This window comes from Moschus berezovskii, chromosome X (assembly GCF_049115385.1).
Source record: "Moschus berezovskii isolate FMDL1 chromosome X, NW_MosBer_1.0, whole genome shotgun sequence".
Taxonomy (NCBI): domain Eukaryota; kingdom Metazoa; phylum Chordata; class Mammalia; order Artiodactyla; family Moschidae; genus Moschus; species Moschus berezovskii.
This window is the reverse complement of record NC_142488.1, coordinates 116,035,864-116,058,886: the sequence shown is the minus strand read 5'-3', so window position 1 is coordinate 116,058,886 and position 23,023 is coordinate 116,035,864.

Here is a 23,023-nt window from a genome sequence, read left to right as displayed (position 1 = left end):
AGTCGCTCAGTCGTGTCCGACTCTTTGCGACCCCATGAATCACAGCACGCCAGGCCTCCCTGTCCATCACCAACTCCCTGAGTTCACTCAAACTCTACCTTTAAAAATCCTTTACTACCTTCAACACCTGAATAATCATTACTACTTGACCAAGAAGTGACTACTGGGGAAAATGAAGCTGTATGGGAAAGAAAATAGATAACTGATCTATTTCTAATACTGCAGTATACCAGTACTATCCTTGTGAATATTTTTAACAGAATGAGTGAATTCCTGACAAATAGATTATGTATTTCTGTTCACAAAAACACAATTTTTCCTCTGGCTTATATATATTTTTTAATTAGAGGTATATTCCAGAGACTGAACAACAACTATTCCAGAGGGTTTATATGGCAGATAAAAGAGAAAAAGATCATTTAAAAATTGTGTAAGTGATTTAAAACCACACTTTTAAGGAATTATTAAGCTATTTCATTAATGAAAATACTCACAATCATGAATAATTATTACCAGAGACTTGTACACTGTTGGTGATCAAAATGCATTTGTTGAATAATAAAATATCACCATGTAATCGGGCATAATCTCAATGGAAAATACATCCCTTAAGGCACTCAAATAACATGAAATTATATATACACTCTGAAACATCAAAGGTCTGTAGAAAGCGTATAGAGAAAAACAGACCTGTCTCATTTTTAACAGTTCAATAGATTCATTGTGAGCCAACTAAATATTCCTTTTTTCTATATTTACTATTGAGTTGGTAAACTACAACCAAGAGTTTCTTATAATCTCTTAATAGCTCCATTTATTAATGTTTCTAACTGAGGTTGTTAACTTCTTAAAGAATATGGAAATAAAGAGGAAATTTTATTTCATTTGAAATAAACTTGTCAACTAGACGGCACTGTAGTCCTTAGCAGATATGGCTACATGTATTAGAAGAACTAATAATCTTCTCCATTAGTTTCATAAAAATGATTATTTCATCTCCTTTGGAATTACTTTAAGTAAAGTGTATAATGTCTTATATATGCTGCCCCTCCCCCCTGAAAAAAGGGGCTGTACTTTTGGTTTGTTGATTAATACCTCCATCACATGTAGCAATTTGTCAATGCTCTTTATAGTTTCACCTTGTAATAAACAATTGTAGACTTCATTCATTTTACATCATTGTATCATTCAGTAAAGGACTAATTCTTCTATACAAAAGTCACAACATGTAAGTGGAGCTAATGCCCTATTTATTTAATGCTGTTTTAAAGTTTTTCAACAGTGCTGAATTAGAAAAGCAACATAAAGGCAGAAGACAATCAGAATCATCAACAGTGGATCAAAAAATAATGTGAATAACCCCTCCCTAAATCACTGTCACACAGAACCACTAGTCTGCAAAGGAAACAAACACTAAGGGGAATTCAATGAAAGGAAAATTCCAAGATTTAACCAAAGAGTGCACAGGATTTAACTACAGATATTTTTTTTCCTTACAAGAGTGGCAAAGAAGAAAAAGATTTTGAGTTTACTTACTTCACCCTGTTCACCCAGCAGTAGAAGTGAAGAGATTAAATAGCTATAGTCCTGAAGAGTAAGAGAAACAAAACAGCACTTGGATCACCAGTTGGGAACATCTGATAGCAAATGGTGCTAGAAAAAGATTTCTTTGTTTATCTTGTGTTAGTAATCATGCTTCACTTTGTACTTATGCTTTTTTCCCAGTTGTCTTTTAGAAATATAAAGTATTTTAAAATATTGATTGCTACATTCCTGATACTAGAATTGGGCCATGAAATAAGTGTGAATTACCCTACACTACGGTTAAAGCGTCTGCCTCCAATGCGGGAGACCCGGGTTCAATCCCTGGGTCGGGAAGATCCCCTGGAGAAGGAAACGGTAACCCACTCCAGTATTCTTGCCTGGAGAATCCCATGGACGGAGAAGCCTGGTAGGCTACAGTCCAAGGGGTCGCAAAGAGTCAGACACAACTGAGCAATGGAGCGGAACGGAACCTGTCAAGATAAATCAACTTTCACTTGAAACTTTGACTTGGTTAAAGTTCACCGACAGTTTTTCATCAGGTGATTTTTCACATAATTGCATAGCCAGTGTAAAAGCATTTGGCAGATTATCACATAATTCATTACTAGCTACTATTCTGGTCAAATAAGAGAGTTAATTATTTGTTCCTAGGATATATACCTGTAATCAAAGCTTTGCAGCCACTAATACAACTGTTCTTTCACATGTACATAGAACATCTGCACAATTCAGTTACATGATCAGTTTTAGTAAAAGAAAACGATGAGAGAGAAGACTGAGGTAAGAAGGAGAGAGGGAGAAAGGGAGGGTGAAAAGAGAGACAGGAAAAAGAAGAAATTGTAATGTGCTACCAAATCAAACTTGGGTCCACTCACCCATCATGATACAAAGCCAATCTACTGACACAGAATGTAGTGAAAGTATAGCACTTATCACAAGCTGGAATAAAGATTGCCAGGAGAAATATCAGCAACCTCAGATATGCAGATGATACCACCCTAATGGCAGAAAGTGAAGAAGAACTAAAGAGCCTCTTGATGAGGGTGAAAAAGGAGAGCGAAAAAGCTGACTTAAAACTCAACATTCAAAAAACTAAGATCCTGGCATCTGGTTCCATCACTTCATGGCAAACAGATGGGGGAGAAGTTGAAACAGTGACAGAGTTTATATTCTTGGACTCCAAAATCACTGCAGATAGTGACTGCACCCACAAAATTAAAAAATGCTTGTTCCTTGGAAGAAAAGCTATGACAAACCTAGAGAGCATATTAAAAAACAAAGGCATCACTTTGCCAACAAGGCTTCATTATAGTCAAAGCTATGGTTTTTCGAGAGGTCATGTGAGAATGGTACCAAAAGAAGGCTGAGGGCCAAAGAATCGAGGCATTTGAATCATGGTTCTGGAGAAGACCCTTGAGTCCCTTAAACAGCAAGGAGATAAAAGCAGTCAACCTTAAAAGAAAACAACACTGAACATTCATTGGAAGGACTGATGTCCAAGCTGAAGCTCCAATATTTTGGCCACCTGATGCAAAGAGCTGAATCACTGGAAAAGACCCTGATGTTGGGAAAGATTGAGAGCAGGAGAAGAAGGGGGTGACAGAGGATAAGATGGCTGGCCGGCATCACTGACTCAATGGACATGAATTTGAGAGACAGTGAAGGATAAGGAAGCCTGGCGTGCTGCAGTCCATGGGGGTCACAAAGAGTCAGACATGACTTGCTGACTGAACAATAACAAACAAGGAGAACAGTCAGTTCTTGCTTAAAAGACCCCCAAAATTTCTCAGTGACTTTAAGGGAAGGGTTTTTAAAGGCAACATTTTGGGTTGGGATTATGTACTTTCTTCTTATGGATCGTAGATGAAGTAACAGGGTGGTGTTGGGGGAATCTTAATCTTAAACCTCGTGGTCCCAACCAGTCTGAGATACAAGGGCTTGTGGTCAGAGTGTAGTCACCATCTGTCTAGGCAGAGGAGTCATAGTTTCTACAGATCTCAAAGATATGGATCAAATTGTTACATATATTCCCCTCCCTCCAAGTGTAGGTGAGACTGATGACTGTCTTTTAACCAACAAAATATGTCAAAGGTAATAGGATGTCAATTCCATCACTGTGTTATATTATACAAAACTCTCCCTTACTAGCAGACTTACTCTAGGGTCTTGTTCTCCTTGCAGGCTTTGAAGAAACAAGCTGCCATGAGTCCTACAGATGTAAGGAAATGAATTGTGTCAACAACCTGAGAAAGCTTGGAAGCAGACACCTACTCAGTCAAACTTCCATGTGAAAATTCAGCTTTTGATGACACCTTGATTAGAGCTTCCCTGAGGACTCAGATAAGCTGTGTGCAGATTCTTAACCAACAGAAATTGTGAGGTAGTAAATGTGTATCTTTAAGCCATTAATTTTGTGGTAATTTGTTTTGTAGCATAGAATATACAACTGCTTTTGATAACATAAATATGTATCCCAAATTAACCTGTCCTACTTACTGTTTTTTTTTTTCCTGAATAAGTTTAAAAGTCTTGCATAATATTTTGAACTTTTCATATCCTATCTATAATTGAGATGTGAATGCCAACTACTGATAACTTAAGTATTTATTTTCCTCAAAACAAGAGTATAAAATATTTGGAAAAAGAGAAAAGTCAGTTTTCTACTCTTTTTCACATGTTATCATCTCACAGTAATTAGACACAGTTTATGAAAAGCATTAAATGCTAAATTTTTAGATTGTTATTATCAATATTTAAATTAAATCATAGATTAATAAGAAATGAAAGGGACCTTTGAGATGTTTAAATTCTTATTATTCTTTTCAGAGATAAAGAAGTTGAAACCCAGAAATGTGAAGTGACTAAGATAGCTTAGCTAAGCTAGTGGCAGAACAGGAAATAGGAAACTTGGATACTACTACTTTTTACCATTCTATCCTTACATCTAACAATTGTGCTGTTATTTTGTTTTTTAATTTATTTTATTTTTTTTGTTTTTTGCAATTGTGCTGTTATTTTAAAAGAAGTGCATAACTCATTCAAATTAATATTACATATTCAGAATGTAACTAAATGTTTAATTATAAAGGTAAGAATTATAGGGACTACTATATTTCTGGGTTTTATTTTTTTATTACAAGAAATGGTGTGTTATTACATTCATAAAGTTATGACTTCTCTTTTTCTATCACATTGTCTCTTCACATTAGTGCAAAAGTGATGGAGGTCAATCCATCTTTGCTTTTACTGATTTAAGACAGAGTTACATGTGATTCTTATTGAAAGACATACTATTTGAATTGTATAGTAGAATAATTCACTATATTGATTAAACATTGCAGTTTCTGTAAGTGGCTCCTGGGTTATTGAGTCAATACTGAAACACAATAATTCTCATACTTTCAGTTGGCTCAAAACGTTTCTATATCAATCTGCCATATATTAAAGACCATCTGGTACTACATTCTATACTATAACATTTTATTTGGGTTTTGTTGAGACAATTTTTTTTTTCCAAAAAAAGAGTTCTTTGCCCCCTAAATGAGCTAGTTATTTTATTTTCATTCTAGAGCATCATGAGGTAATTGAGTCAACAAATACTCCTTAGTCACAGTTACCACTAATGAAGCAATCCAATTAGGTAAACTTTTAAACTATAATATTTGTATCACAAATAATCCCTTTAAAGATGTTCTGGTGAAAAAAAAAACTGAAAGAAAAATATACTATCTATATTCAAAATTCAAGTTGCAGCCTTAAATTTATCATTTCTTTATAAAGTCTTATTGCCCAATAGATGTTTCTGCCTTCAATACCTCTCAGGGAAGAAAATGAGAGGAAGAAAGGAAAAAAGGAGGGAAAGATTAACAATGCACTAATAAAAGACTGCCGGGAGAAATATCAATAACCTCAGATATGCAGATGACACCACCCTTATGGCAGAAAGTGAAGAGGAACTCAAAAGCCTCTTGATGAAAGTGAAAGAGGAGAGTGAAAAGGTTGGCTTGAAGCTCAACATTCAGAAAACAAAGATCATGGCATCTGGTCCCATCACTTCATGGGAAATAGATGGAGAAACAGTGGAAACAGTGTCAGACTTCATTTTGGGGGGCTCCAAAATCACTGTGGATGCTGATTGCAGCCATGAAATTAAAAGACGCTTACTCCTTGGAAGGAAAGTTATGACCAACCTAGATAGTATATTAAAAAGCAGAGACATTACTTTGTCAACCAAGGTCCATCTAGTCAAGGCTATGGTTTTTCCAGTGGTCATGTATGGATATGAGAGTTGGACTGTGAAGAAAGTTGATCGCCGAAGAATTGATGCTTTTAAACTGTGGTGCTGGAGAAGACTCTTGAGAGTCCCTTGTACTGCAAGGAGATCCAACCAGTCCATTCTAAAGGAGATCAATCCTGGGTGTTCATTGGAAGGACTGATGCTAAAGCTGAAACTCCAATACTTTGGCCACCTCATGCAATGAGTTGAATCACTGGAAAAGACTGATACTGGGAAGGATGGGGTGCAGGAGGAGAAGGGGACGACAGAGAATGGGATGGCTGGATGCATCACCGACTCTATGGACTTGAGTTTGAGTGAACTCCGGGAGTTGGTGATGGACAGGGAGGCCTGGCGTGCTGTGATTCATGGGCTTGCGGAGATTCGGACATGACTGAGCGACTGAACTGAACTGAACCACCACACAAAAATAAACTGCAAGTGGATTACAGACCTCAATGCAAGACCAGAAACCATAGAACTCCTAGAGGAAAACACAAGCAGAACATTCTAACATAAATCACAGCAATATTTTTTTTATCTCTCACCTAAGACAAAGGAAATAAGAGCAAAAATAAATTGGACCTAACTAAACTTAAAAGCTTTTGCATAGCAAAATGAAAAGAAACCCTACTGAATGGGAGAAAATATTTGCAAAGTACATGATGGATAAGGGGTTAATACTCCAAACATATACTACAACTCAACATCCAAAAAATCTGGTTAAAAAATAGACAATGAACAGAAGAACTGAATGGACATTTTTCCAAAGAGAACATGCAGATGTCCAACAGGCACATGGAAAGATACTCAAAATTGCTAATCCTTAGGTAAATGAAAATCAAAACCAAAATGAGCCATCACCTCACACCTGTCAGAATGGCTATCATCAAAAAAACATGAATAATTAATGCTGGTGAAGATGTGGAGAAAAGGGAATCCTCCCCCTACACTGTTGGTGGGAATGGATCTTGGTGTAGACACTGTGGACAGTGATATAGAAGTTTCTCAAAAAAACTAAAAATAGAAATACCACATGACCCAGCAATTTCATGCTGGGACTTATCTTAAAAACAAAAGCACTAATTTAAAAAGATACATGCTCCCCAATGTTCATAGAAGCATTATCTACAACAATCAAGTTATGGGAGCAACCTAAGTGTCCACCAACAGATGAAAGGATAAAGAAGATGTGATATACATATACAATAGAATACTACTCAGCTGTAAAATCAAAGGAAATAATGACATTTACAACAACATGGATGAATCTGGAGGGTATCATGGTTAGTGAAATAAGTCAAGCAAGAGAAAGACAAAGAGAAAGACAAACACTGTATGTTTTCACTTATATGTAGAATCTAAAATAAACTATTGAATGTAGCAAAATAGAAATAGACTCACAGATATAGAGAACAAACTAGTTGTCACCAATGAGGAGAGGGAAGGGAAATTAGGAATAGGGAATTAGCGGAAGGAATATAGCCAATATTTTATAATGCTATAAGTGGAGTATAATCTATAAAATTTTCTAATCACTATTTTGCACACCTGAAATTAATTTAATATTGTAAATCATACTTCAATTAAAAAATACATACACTAGTTTTCGCATATTTATGTTTATTTTTTGTTCCTTTTTCTCCTAATGTTTGATCTGATGAAAGTAATAACATACATGTTGGCAGAACACAATACACAGATAATACTAATAATGCACAGAACTAACAATTATGGCAATTTTCCATAATACTAAATCTTTACCAATACATCTAAAATGGATTCTCTTAGTGTATCTCAAGATTGAAGTCTTGAATAGAAACATAATGGTCTTTAAACCTGGAAAAAGAGTAAAAGCTCTTTGAACCTATTAAATAGCCAAAAACAAATCCAGTCTGAATGAGTTTCTATTTGAATAAAATTTGCTATGGAGTTCCAAAGTACTCAACATTTCCTTGCTTTACCAATAATGGAATCTGTAGCAGTGAGATAAGTTAACACCATTTCATTATAATTTTTTTTCTAAGATTATTATTTCAAACACTATTGGATTAATAATAAATGTAAACTATGTTTTTATGTAATAACTCATGCAATTAAAATGTATATGAGTTACTTGAGTATTTTATGTTCATTTATCAGTGACCTTTATAGTTAGTATTGTTTCCTTCGTTGTTGTTTAGTCACTAATGCGTGTCCAACTCTTTTGCCACCTCGTGGACTGTAGCCCACCAGGCTCCTTTGTCCATGGAATCTTCCAGGCAATAATACTTGAGTGGGTTGCATTTTCTTCTCAGGGGATCTTCTCAACTCAGAGATCAAATCAGAGTCTACTGCAATGCAGCAAATTCTTTACCACTGAGCTACCTTCCTTGTTGTTCAGTTGTTCAGCCATGTCCAACACTTTGCAACCCCTTGGATTGCAGCACACCAGGCTTCCCCATACTTCACCATCTCCCAGAGTTTCCTCAAACTAATGTCCATTGAGTCAGTGATGCCATCCAACCATCTCATCTTCTGTTGTCCCCTCCTCCTCCTGCCTTCGATCTTTCCCAGCATAAGGGTCTTTTCCAACATGTCAGCACTTAGCATCAGGTGGCCAAAGTATTGGAGCTTCAACTTCAGCTTCAGTCCTTCCAATGAATATTCAGGATTAATTTCCTGTAGGATTGACTGGTTTGATCTTGCTCTCAAGGGACTCTCAAGAGTCTTTCTCCAACACCACAGTTCAAAAGCACCAATTCTTTGAAAGTGCTCAGCCTTCTTTATGGTACAATTCTCACATCCATACATGACTACAGAAAAAACCATAGTCTTGACTAAACAGATCTTTGTCAGCAAAGTATTGTCTCTGCTTTTTAATATGCTGTCATATTAAAAAGCTTGGTCATAGCTTTTCTTCAAAGGAGCAAGCGCCTTTTAATCTCATGGCTGCAGTTACCATCTGCAGTAATTTTTGAGCCCAAGAAAATAAAGTTTTTCACGTTTCCATTGTTTACTCATCTATTTGTCATGAAGCAATAGGACCAGATGCCATGATCTTAGTTTTCTGAATGTTGAATTTTAAGCCAGCTTTTTCACTCTCTTTTTTCAGCTTCATCAAGAGGCTCTTTAGTTCTTCACTTTCTTCCATAAGTGTGGTGTCATCTGCATAACTGAGGTTATTGATATTTCTCCCAGCAATCTTGATTCCAGCTTATGCTTGTGCCTGGCATTTCACACGATGTACTCTGCATATAAGTTAAATAAGCAGGGTGACAATATACATCTTTGATGTACTCCTTTCCCAATTTGGAACCAGTCCATTCTCCCATGTCCAGTTCTAATTGTTGCTTCTTGACCTGATACAGGTTTCCTAGGAGGCAGGTAAGTTGGTCTGGTATTCCCATCTCTTGAAGAATTTTCCACAGTTTGTTGTGATCCACACATTCAAAGGCTTTAGTGTAGTCAATGAAGCAGAAGTAAATGTTTTTTCTGGAATTTACCTTGCTTTTACTGTGATCCAACAGATGTTGGCAATTTGATCTCTGGTTCTTTTGCCTTTTCTAAATCCAGCTTGTACATCTGGAATTTCTCAGTTCACATATTGTTAAAGCCTAGCCAGTGGAAAATTAGATGGATACAGTTTATATGTAAGACAAACAAAATTTTGAAAATTGTAAAGTACATTCTTGGAGGATGTCTTTCCTTTCATGCCAGGTTTTTTTTAAAATTATTTTCCATTTGGTTTTTACTTCTAAAAAACATACTGCCACCCATGTGTTTTGTAACATTGTTCACTCTGCTCTGGTCACAGGGCTTCTTTGCTCAATTAAAAATTTGTTTTCTACAGAACCAAAAACAATCCAGCATAGAATCTGTCATGATTTCTAATTTGTCTTACCTCTCCCTTTAAAAATATTCCTAGTTTTCCTTGAAAGTCCAGTTCAGTTTGAAGTGGATGATTCATGGGGTTTCAAAGAGTCAGATATGACTGAGTGACTGAACTGAACTGAACTGAGGCAGGTTTCTTAGCAAAACTAGACTGAATTTTTCTCTCTAGGTTGTACAGATAAGGGAAAATATTTTTTTTCAACTAGTTTGGGTAACCTGGGTCACTGCTTAGGTTAAATTGCATGTTTTCTCTTTCAAAGAATATACCTAAATATGAATATTTGCCATTATAAATTATCTCAAAATCAATTCCTAACTCAATAAAACTAATGCATCATTGTGCTTAGTCACTTCAGTCGTGTATGACTTTGTGATACCATGGACTGCAGCCCACCAGGTTCTTCTGTCCATGGGGATTCTCCTGGCAAGAATATGGAGTGGATTGACATGCCCTCCTCCAGGGGATCTTCCCAGTCCAGGAATCGAACCCAGCTCTTCTGCAATGCAGGCAGATTCTTAACCAACTGAGCTACCAGGGAAGCCCAATGTATTATTAATACTGCTAGTAACCATTTATAGTTACACCCTAATATATATCCACTTCCTTTACAATGCAGCTCAAGCCTGTCTCTCCTATTTCCTTTCTTTATTCTGTTTCCTCTTTCTCTCCTACACTTATTATTTAACTAAAGTTTTATTTCCCATCTTTGTAAAATGTTCCATATTGCAATTTGTTTGAAGGATACCATAATAAAAAAATGCAGAGCATTTTATTTATATACCACTTTTCACTTCAAAGGATCCCAAATCACTTCAAAAACTATACAATGAGCCAAAATTTACAGTCTGTGAACACATCTCCTTTTAGCTTTATTGGAAATTCTGTGTTAATAACTATTACAAGATCACATTTCCGAGTATGTACTTTAATCATATCACCCTCCACTGAAATATAGTCACCTCTCGGATTGGAAGCTGTTTGAAAGCACAGTACAACATTCCACAACTTTAGAATAGGAAATGAGATTGTGGCTATTCAAATGAGCAGATAGTTATTATCTGATTCATAAATGTACCCAATGATATAAATAGCTTCTGGGCACATATACAACATTCATAGAAAATTTAAACACTATTCCAAAAAGAGAGGAAAGCAGTTGGGTAAAAACAGGTGTATACTTATAGTTGTGCTCATGCATTAAATAAATAAATTCTCTTATGGGGTGATTTCATCCTAATGTTCTTTGTTAAGCCAGGTCAAAATGAAAAATACTGAGAAAACTTAATAAAATAACAAATGAAATAATACAGGAAAAACATAGTATTCTAACATTTGACTCTCAAAAAAATTTGAGAGAATGAAGATTCAGAAAATGTAATCTCTGAGGGTGTCCTCAGCAAGGACTCAGAATATTTTCTTAGATTACCTGAATAGTTAGAGTATTTCTTTGCATCAACCCTCCACCATCCTTTTCCAAACTACAGGCTCCTCCTAGTATCGAAACTCTCTAATCCCATTTGGGCTAAGAACAGTCACATTAAGTACCTATACAAAGAAACACAGATTCGCTTATACTCTTTTGCCTCTTTTCCTTCAGTTCAGTTCAGTTCAGTCGCTCAGTCGTGTCCGACTCTCCGCGACCCCATGAATCACAGCACAACAGGCCTCCCTGTCCATCACCAACTCCCGGAGTTCACTCAAACTCAAGTCCATACAGTCGGTGATGCCATCCAGCCATCTCATTCTCTGTCGTCCCCTTCTCCTCCTGCCCCCAATCCTTCCCAGCATCAGAGTCTTTTCCAGTGAGTCAACTCGTCGCATGAGGTGGCCAAAGTATTGCAGTTTCAGCTTTAGCATCAGTCCTTCCAGTGAACATCCAGGATTGATCTCCTTTAGAATGGACTGGTTGGATCTCCTTGCAGTCCAAGGGACTCTCAAAGAGTCTTCTCCAGCACCACAGTTTAAAAGCATCAATTCTTCGGCGATCAGCTTTCTTCACAGTCCAACTCTCATATCCATACATGACCACTGGAAAAACCATAGCCTTGACTAGACGGACCTTTGTTGGCAAACTAATGTCTCTGCTTTTTAATATGCTATCTAGGTGGGTCATAACTTTCCTTCCAAGGAGTAAGAGTCTTTTAATTTCATGGCTGCAATCAGCATCCACAGTGATTTTGGAGCCCCAAAAAATAAAGTCTGACACTGTTTCCACTGTTTCCCCATCTATTTCCCATGAAGTGATGGGACCAGATGCCATGATCTTCGTTTTCTGAATGTTGAGCTTCAAGCCAACCTTTTCACTCTCCTCTTTCACTTTCATCAAGAGGCTTTTGAGTTCCTCTTCACTTTCTGCCATAAGGGTGGTGTCATCTGCATATCTGAGGTTATTGATATTTCTCCCGGCAATCTTGATTCCAGCTTGTGCTTCTTCCAGCCCAGCGTTCCTCATTATGTACTCTGCATATAAGTTAAATAAGCAGAGTGACAATATACAACCTTGACGCACTCCTTTTCCTATTTGGAACCAGTCTGTTGTTCCATGGCCAGTTCTAACTATTGCTTCCTGACCTGCATACAGGTTTCTCAAGAGGCAGGTCAGGTGGTCTGGTATTCCCATCTCTTTCAGAATGTTCCACAGTTTATTGTGATCCACACAGTCAAAGGCTTTGGCATAGTCAATGAAGCAGAAATAGATGTTTTTCTGGAACTCTCTGGCTTTCTCCATGATCCAGCAGATGTTTGCAATTTGATCTCTGGTTCCTCTGCCTTTTCTAAAACCTGCCTGAACATCTGGGAGTTCATGGTTCACATATTGCTGAAATCTGGCTTGGAGAATTTTGAGCATGACTTTACTAGTGTGTGAGATGTGTGCAATTGTGCAGTAGTTTGAGCATTCTTTGGCATTGCCTTTCTTTGGGATTGGAATGAATACTGACCTTTTCCAGTCCTGTGGCCACTGCTGAGTGTTCCAATTTTGCTGGCATATTGAGTGCAGCACTTTCACAGCATCATCTTTCAAGATTTGAAATAGCTCAATTGGAATTCCATCACCTCCACTAGCTTTGTTCATAGTGATGCTTTCTAAGGCCTACTTGACTTCACATTCCAAGATATCTGGCTCTAGGTGAGTGATCACGTTATCGTGATTATCTTGGTCGTGAAAATCTTCTAAATGGCTTTTTTCTGTATCTTCTACATTGTGGACTGATTTTCTGGACTATCTTTTGAAGCTCTTCACATTACTCATCCTTTCAAGTGGAAACCACAATAGCCCCTTTCCTATATACATGAACTCACTCATATAAGGGAAGAGGATGTGTTCCTCACAGTTCTTTCAGGCTAACAGGTAAAACTATAAAGGCAGAAAAAAGAGAAATCACTTTTCTTAGATCACACAGCTTAACAGTGACCAGTCAAGGACTCAAGTTTTCTAAACTTAGTTTAATCAAGCAACTCTATTGCAAGAATATTCTTTCACTTGTATCTGATCAGTGAGGGTTACTGAATTTTATATAAAATATGAAACCAAAGTATCAATATGTTTCTACCTAATTCTTGACCTTCCTATAAACTTGTATTTTTCATTGTTTTTATTGAAGTAAAATCCACATAACATAAAATTGACCATTTTAAAGTGTACAATTCAGTGGCATTTGGTACATTCTCAACATTATGCAACTGTCATCTCTTTCCAAAATGTTTTCATCATTCCCCAAAGAAACTCCGTACCCACTGAACAGTCATTTCCCCATTCCTCCCTATTCTCAGCAACCACTAAATCTAATCTGCTTTTTGTGTCTATCTGTTTTGGATGTTTCATACAAATGGAATGAAATAATATGCCACTGGTTATATTTGGCTTCCTTAACTTGTTTCCCTGGTGCCTCAGATGGTAAAACATCTGTCTGCATTGCCGGCTGCTGCTGCTACTAAGTCACTTCAGTCGTGTCCGACTCTGTGTGACCCCATAAACGGCAGCCCACCAGGCCCCTCTTCCCTGGGATTCTCCAGGGAAGAACACTGGAGTGGGTTGCCATTTCCTTCTCCCTGCAACTCCAGAGACCCACATTTAATCCCTGGGTGGTGAAGATACCTTGGTGAAGGAAATGGCAACCCATTCCAGTACTCTTGCCCGGAAAATCCCATGGATGGTGGAAACTGGTATGCTACAGTTCACAGGGTTGCAAAGAGTCAGACGAGACTGAGCAATCTCACTTAGTATAATGTTTTCAAAGTTGAGTAATCTCACTTAGTATAATGTTTTCAAAGTTGATCCATGTTATAGCACATACTGTATTTCATCCCTTTTTATGATGAAATAATATTCCACTATATGGATATACCACATTTGCTTTATCCATTTATTAGCTGATAGACATTTGAATTGCTTTATTTTATTTATTTTGGCTATTATGGGTCATATTGATAGGAACACTCCTGTACATTTTATATACAGGAGTATGAACTTGTGCTTTCAGTTCTCTTAAATACATACCTAAGAGTGAGACTGTTGACTTATAAAGTTATTCTATACTTAACTTACTGAGGAACTGACAAACTGTATTTCATAGTGACTGAATAATTTTGCATTCAGAACAATATTGCATAAGGGTTCTACATCCTCTACATCCTCACCAATACATGTTATTTCCTTTTTTTAAAAAAAAATCATAGCCCTCCTATTGGATACAATGTGGTATTTAGTGGTTTAATCTGCATTTCCCTAATGGGAAATAATTATTTACTTCTTTATATGTGCTTCTTGGCCATTTGTATATCTTCTTTGAATGAATGTTTAAATAAATCCCTTGTCCATTTTTTAATTGGGTTGTCTTTTTGTTGTTGAGTAGAGTTTTTTTATATGTTGTGCATATGAGGCCCTTATTTTATATATCAATATAATTATATATAATTTATATATTATATATTATAAATTATATACAACTATATTATATATTATAAATCTATATATAATATAGATTATATATAAATTATTATATTATAAATTATATATCACATGCAATACATATTTATAATAATATAAATTATTTATATTAAATTATTTATATATTTTTATATATAATTTTATATATTACATATATAATTTATATAAATATAATTTGTAAATATGTCATTCTGTAGATTTTTAAAATTTCTTGGTAATGTTTTATGATGAGCAAAAGTATTTTTTCCACATATATGCTTTTATTTATCATAGTGTTTTGGGTGTTCCAAGTGTTGGTATAAATTTTGCTTTGGTAGCAACCCTTATTGGTTTATTTTATAAGTATGCCTGTAATTGTATACCAATGGTGTCTACATTCATCTGACAGATGGTTTTTATTCTGTTATACTTTATCTAAAGCTATAAGTCACAATAAAAATGAATTACTTGAGTTCCTTTATCATTATTTCAGTTAAATGGCTGACAGTTGCTTCCCATAAAGTTGCTGTAAAATTAGACAGAATCAGAATATTATGCACTTCTTTAAAAAAAGTATTCTCTTTCAACTCATGGTGCCTTTCCTCCCAGCTTTATGTGATAAGGATTTATTTATTTAAAGTCTGTTCAGAAAATAAATTATTATAATATTTATTTAAGTTTTGCAGAACTCCCCTGTCCTCCTGTATTATATTTAATATTTTCTTCTTAAAAAAGATATTCCTTAATTAATATGTACATAGACTTTCATGAGATCATAAATTATTTGTTTTCATTTTTTAACATTCTCAAAATGTTTGCTTTGATACAGTTCCCTAAAATGTTATCATTAACACAGAAGCTAGTAGAAAACTTACTGCAAAAGACAATGATGAATGCTACTCTGAAACAGCTATAAAACCATCAATAAATACAATAATATTTTCATCATTACATAGTTTTTTTCTGACCAGCAAGAAAAACGGATCTTTTCATACTCAAATCCAAAGAATATGAACCAGTATGAACCAGGCAGCTTAGGCATATACAGTAAAAGACAGTATTTACATTTTGAAATATCTAACACTTGTACATAATTACAGAAAGAACGTTCATCACTTTAAAGGTGACAATTTCACAGAAAATACAGTTTCCCTGAGGTGGGTGCTAATGAATCAATTAAAATTATAGCTAACAGAGTCATTTTAGTGGCTTTTATAACTAATGGCAAGAATTCTAGAAAAAAAATAAGAAGGAGTAAGAGGATTCAACACACAAGTTATAGCATAACTCCTCTGATTCTAGGACCAAGTTTTTATATTCTAGGCAAATATATATAGGCCTCAGTAAGTCCAAATGTAAAACAGCATCTGGTAATGCAGTAATTGAGGCATCCTTAGCTCAACATTCAGAAAACAAAGATCATGGCATCTGGTCCCATCACTGCATGGCAAATAGATAAGGAAACAGTGGAAACAGTGTCAGATTTTATTTTGTGGGGCTCCAAAATCACTGCGGATGCTGATTGCAGCCATGAAATTAAAAGACGCTTACTCCTTGGAAGGAAAGTTATGACCAACCTAGATAGCATATTAAAAAGCAGAGACATTACTTTGCCAACCAAGATCCGTCTAGTCAAGACTATGGTTTTTCCCGTGGTCATGTATGGATGTGAGTTGGACTGTGAAGAAAGCTGATCGCTGAAGAATTGATGCTTTTGAACTGTGGTGCTGGAGAAGACTCTTGAGAGTCCCTTGGACTGCAAGGAGATCCAACCAGTCCATTCTAAAGGAGATCAATCCTGGGTGTTCATTGGAAGGACTGATGCTAAAGCTGAAACTCCAATACTTTGGCCACCTCATGCGACGAGTTGACTCACTAGAAAAGACTCTGATGCTGGGAGGGATTGGGGGCGGGAGGAGAAGGGGACGACAGAGAATAAGATGGCTGGATGGCATCACCGACTCGATGGACATGAGTTTGAGTGAATTCCGGGAGTTGGTGATGGACAGGGAGGCCTGGCGTGCTGTGATTCATGGGGTTGTAAAGAGTCGGACACGAATGAGCGACTGAACTGAACTGACTTAGAGGAGGCAAGACAAGTAATGCCAGTAATGTGGTAGGTAGTACAGTAGAGGGCCAAAAGCCAATTTTCAGTTACCAAAAAAATATGTGCATGATGGAGAATTTTGCCATTAATTATTGGTGATGCTATACATCTGGGTATATATATATCTAGCACCAAAATAAAGATAGAATTATTCTTATCAAGAAAGCATTTATAAACATCTTAAAAGGGAAAAATTATTTACCTGCAAATATTCCAGATCTAAAACAAAAAGGGTAAAACTGCTGTAATAATAGTTTCTTTTAAAATATTTTATTATTAAGGTAGTTTTACATTCACAGAAAAATCGAGTGGAAGGCAAGAGATTTCCTATATATCCCCTAATCCTACACATGGATAGCCTCTTCCATTATCTACATTTCACACCAGAGTGGTACATTTGTTATAAGCGTTGAACTGACACTGACACAGCATTCTCATCCAGAGTCCATAGTTTATATTTGGGTCCACACTTGTACATTCCATGGGATTTGACAAATATATGATGGAATGTATAAATCATCATAATTTCACACAGAATAGTTGCACCACCCTAATAATCTTTTGTGTTTCAATTACTCACCTCCCCTTCTTCCCAAGACACCTGGCAACTACTGATCGTTTTATTGTCTCCACAATTTTGTTTTTCTAGAATATCATATAGTTAGATCATATATTGTATAATATTTTCAGAGTCACTTCTTAATATCACTTAGTAATATGCATTTAAGTTTACTCCATGTTTTTCATAGCTCAAAGATCACTTGATTTAAGGCAGTAAATGATATCGCACTGTCTGAGTGTACTGTTTTAGTTATCCATTCCACCTAATGAAGGACATCTTGGTTGCTTCCAAGTTTGAGGCATTATGAATAAAGTTGAATAAACATTCATGAGCAGGTTTTTGTGTGGACAGAAGTTTGCAACTAATTTGAATGAATATTGAGTAATACAGTTGCTAGTTTGAATGGTAAGAGTACGTTTGGTTTTGTAAGGAACAGTCAAACTGTTTTCCAGTGATGCTGTACCACTATGCATTCCCACCAGAATTGGATGAGAGTTACCGCTACTCCACATTCTCCCTAGCACTTTGTGTTGTCAGTGTTCTCAATTTATGCCATTCTAATAGGTGTTGAGTGATTGATAATTTCTTGATATATTATTTCTCTATAAAATTATCTTAATTCCCTTTCTTAAGAATATCAATTATATATATAATATGTTACAGCATACATATTTTCTCAATAAGAATAGAAAGTTTTCAGATTTTTCTCTTTGGGGTTGTCTGCTCTTTAATGATGCTAAACCTGACAGTGAGAAAGCAGGAACCTGTACTCTAGGTGATCACTGCCAAAACTGCAAAAGAATAGGTGTAGTTTAAAAATGGAGAATTGATTCTGTTTTGCAATTGTATGGATTTTCTTCCTTCTAAAACAATTTCAGAGGGGCTGTGCCAAATGGCGGAGGAGTAGGATGGGGAGACCACTTTCTCCACCACAAATTCATCAAAAGAACATTTTAACACTGAGCAAATTCCACAAAACAACTTCTGAATAATGGCAGCGGACATCAGGCACCCAGAAAGGCAGCCCATTGTCTTTGAAAGGAGGTAGGACAAAATATAAAAGATAAAATGAAAGACAAAAGAGGTAGGGACGGAGATCCATCCCAGGAAGGGAGTCTTAAAAAAGAGAGAAGTTTCTAAACACCAGGAAACACTCTCACCAGCGGGTCTGTGAAGAGTCTTGAAATATCAGAGGGCAAGAAAACCAGGAGTAAAAATAAATAAATAAATAGTAAAACCCACAGATTACATGCCTAATGGCAATTTGCAGCAGAGAGACAGCCCAGACGCTCACATCCGCCACTAGCAAGCAGGGGTTGGACAGCGAGGCCTGGGCTGCATTGCTTAGGGTAAGGACTGGGTCTGAATGCACCAAGGGAAATCTGAGGGAACTAACTTCAGACAACAGCACAGACTGTAAGATAGTTATTCCATGAAAAGCCCTAACATAAGACACTGCCAGGCCCGTTCACAGAACAAAGGACTGAGCAGAGCTAGCCGGCTGCAGACCGGCCCATCGCCTGCCAGAGAAAGGCAGGCGAGGGCAGCCAGAGCCAGAAGGGGGCAATCGCGAACCCAGATAGGCATCCTCTAACAAACTGCAAGCAGACTTTGTTGCTAACCAAGACTTCTTGGGATTCTGGATGGTTGACATCCACCGGGAGGGTTTCAGCCAGAGATCAGCACCCCAGAAGAGACACACGGCACACCCAAGAAGGAACACCTGTTGTACACCCAGAAAACAAAGTGGCTAGGATGTGAGAGGCGATAAGACACACCCTCCAACTGGGGGTGACTGTGCTCGCCATGCACCTGGTCACCTGAGCTTCTGAGACCTGGGAAGTACAAAAAACGCAGCCCAAATGAGTCTGCACTTGTGGAGTTCCCGAGAAACTGAACCTGATCGGCTTAGACCTGGGAAGTGCATGCAAACCAGGGCCCACCTCAGAGAGTTCCCAGCAGAGCAACCTAGAGTATGAGCAGTGTAGACTGGGAAAGCACACATGCAGTGAGCAGGGTCAAACCCAGTGTGGCTGAAACACTGTGAGCACTCCCCACACACGACAGTGATATTAGTCAAGGCTGTATATTGTCACCTTGCTTATTTAATTTACATGCAGAGTACATCATGAGGAATGCTGTGCTGGAAGAAGCACAAGCTGGAATCAAGATTGGGGGAGAAATATCAATAATCTCAGATACGCAGATGACACTACCCTTATGGCAGAAAGTGAAGAGGAACTCAAAAGCCTCTTGATGAAAGTGAAAGAAGAGAGTGAAAAGGTTAGCTTGAAGCTCAACATTCAGAAAACAAAGATCATGGCATCTGGTCCCATCACTTAATGGGAAATAGATGGAAAAACAGTGGAAACAGTGTCAGACTTTAATATTTGGGCTCCAAAATCACTGCAGATGCTGATTGCAGCCAGGAAATTAAAAGATGCTTACTCCTTGGAAGGAAATTTATGACCAACCTAGATAGCATATTAAAAAGCAGAGACATTACTTTGTCAACAAAGGTCCGTCTAGTCAAGGCTATGGTTTTTCCCGTGGTCATGTATGGCTGTGAGAGTTGGACTGTGAAGAAAGCTGATCGCCAAACAATTGATGCTTTTGAACTGTGGTGCTGAAGACTCTTGAGAGTCCCTTGGACTGCAAGGAGATCCAACCAGTCCATTCTAAGGGAGATCGATCCTGTGTGTTCATTGGAAGGACTGATGCTAAAGCTGAAACTGTAATACTTTAGCCACCTCATGCGACGAGGTGACTCACTGGAAAAGATTCTGATGCTGGGAAAGGTTGGGGGTGGGAGGAGAAGGGGACGATGGAGAATGAGACGGCTGGATGGCATCACCGACTCTATGGACATGAGTTTGAGTGAACTCCGGGAGTTGGTGATGGACAGGGAGGCCTGGTGTGCTGTGATTCATGGGGTCGCAGAGAGTCGGCCACGACTGAGCGACTGAACTGACTGAAGGGACTATCTGAAAATGAACTGACCCTATACTGTCCAAAACAGCTCCAGAGAAAGTCCTAGATATAATTTTTACTATTATCATGTTTTAAATTTTTAATTTTTTAATTTTAATTCTCCTATTACTCCTTTAATTTTCATTTTTATAACCTAGTATTACCTTGCAAAAAAAGACCCTATTTTTAAAGCAAACTTCATATATATACATTTTTTTAATTTTTTTGAATTTGTTTTGCTTTTTTAATACTGTATTTTTGAGAATCTAACCACCACTCTAGATTTTTAATCTTTGCTTTTTGGTACTTGTTATCAATTTTGTACCTTTAAGACCCAATCTTCAGTACACATTTTTACCTGGGAGTGAGATTACTGGCTTGATTACTCTCTCCACCTTTACACTCCCCTTGTTCTCCACCAGGTTGCCTCTATCTCCTCCATCCCCCTTCTCTTCTCTACCCAAATCTGTGAATCTCTTTCTGTGTTCCGGGCTGTGGAGAACACTTAGGGAACTGATTACTAACTAGATCTGTCTCTCTCCTTTTGATTCCACCCTTTAACCTCCAGGTCAACTCTATCTCCTTCCTCTCTCTTCTCTCCTCTGTGTAACTCCGTAAACGTCTCTGAGGGGCCCAGACTGTGGAGAGCACATAGGGAAGTGATTACTGGCTAGCTTGCTCTCTCCCCTTTTGATTCCCCGTCTTCTCCTCCTGGTCACCTCTATCTCCTTCCTCCCTCTTCTCTTCTCCATGTAACTCTGTGAACCTCTCTGGGTGTCCTTCACTGTGGAGAAACTTTTCATTATTAACCTAGATGTTTTAGCTTTGTTGCTATATGGATGGAGAAGTCTTCAGGCTAATGTAAGAATAAGAGTGAAATCCAGAGGCAGGAGACTTAAGTGCAAAACCTGAGAACACCAGAGAACCTCTCACTGCAGGGAACATTAATTGATAAGATCCCATCCAAAAGCCTCCACACCTACACTGAAACCAAGCACCGCTCAAGGGCCAACAAGTTCCAGAGCAAGACATACCATGCAAATTCTCCAGCAACACAGGAACATAGCTCTGAGCTTCAATATACAGGCTGCCCAAAGTCACACCAAACTCACTGACATCTCAAAATTCACTACTGGACACTTCATTGAACTCCAGAGAGAAGAAATCCAGGTACACCTACCAGAACAATGACACAAGCTTTCCTAACCAGGAAAGCTTGACAAGCCACCCGTCCAACCACAACCACAGGGAGGAATCTCCACAATAAAGAAGAAGCACAAACTGCCAGAATATGGCAAGGCCACCTCAAACACAGCAATATAAACAAGATGAAAAGGCAGAGAAACACTCAGCAGGTTAAGGAACAGGATAAATGCCCATCAACCCAAACAAAAGAGGAAGACATAAGGAACCTACCTGATGAAAAAATCTAATAATAATAGTGAAAATGATCCAAAATCTTGAAAACAAAATGCATTTACAGAAAAATAGCCTGGAGACAAGGATGAGAAGATGCAATAAATGCTTAACTAGGAACTAGAATAAATAAAAAAGAGTCACCATAAAATGACCAATGCAATAAGTGAGATTAAAAGCACTCTGGAGGGAACCAACAGTAGAATAATGGAGGCAGAAGATAGGATAAGTGAGGTAGAAGATATAATGGTAGAAATAAATGAAGCAGAGAGGAAAAAAGAATTATAAAAAATGAGGACAATCTCAGAGATGTCTGGGACAATGTTAAACGACCCAACGTTCGAATCGTAGGAGTCCCAGAAGAAGAAGACAAAAAGAAAGACCATGAGAAAATACTTGAGGAGATAATAGTTGAAAACTTCCCTTAAATGGGGAAGGAAATAGTCACCCGAGTTCAAGAAGCCCAGAGAGTCCCAAACAGGATACACTCAAGGCAAAACACCCCAAGGCACATATTAATCAAATTAACAAAAATCAAACACAAAGAACAAATATTAAAAGCAGCAAGGGAAAAACAACAAATAACACATAAGGGGATTTCCATAAGGTTAACAGCTGATCTTTCAATAGAAACTCTTCAGGCCAGAACAGAATGGTAGGACATACTTAAAGTGATGATAGAGAAAAACCTACAGCCCAGATTGCTGTAACCAGCAAGGATCTCATTCAAATATGAAGGACAAAACAAAAGTTTTACAGACAAGCAAAAGCTGAGAGAATTCAGCATAAACAAACCAGCTCTCCAACAAATGCTAAAGGATCTTCCCTAGACAGGAAAAACAGAAAGGGTGTATAAACTCGAACCCAAAACAACAAAGCAAATGACAACGGGATCATACTTATCAATAATTACCTTAAACGTAAATGGGTTGAATGCCCCAACCAAAAGACAAAGACTGGCTGAATGGATACAAAAACAAGATCCCTAAATATTTTGTCTATGAGAGACCCACCTCAAAACAAGGGATACACTGAAAGTGAAGGGCTGGAAAAAGATATTCCATGCAAATAGAGACCAAAAGAAAGCAGGAGTAGCAATACTCATATCAGATAAAATAGATTTTAAAATAAAGAGACAAAAAAAGATACTACATAATAATCAATGGAAGAAGCACAAGCTGGAATCAAGATTGCTGGGAGAAATATCAATAACCCCAGATATGCAGATGACACTACCGTTATGGCAGAAAGTGAAGAGGAACTCAAAAGCCTCTTGATGAAAGTGAAAGAGGAGAGTGAAAAGGTTGGCTTGAAGCTCAGCATTCAGAAAACAAAGATCATGGCAT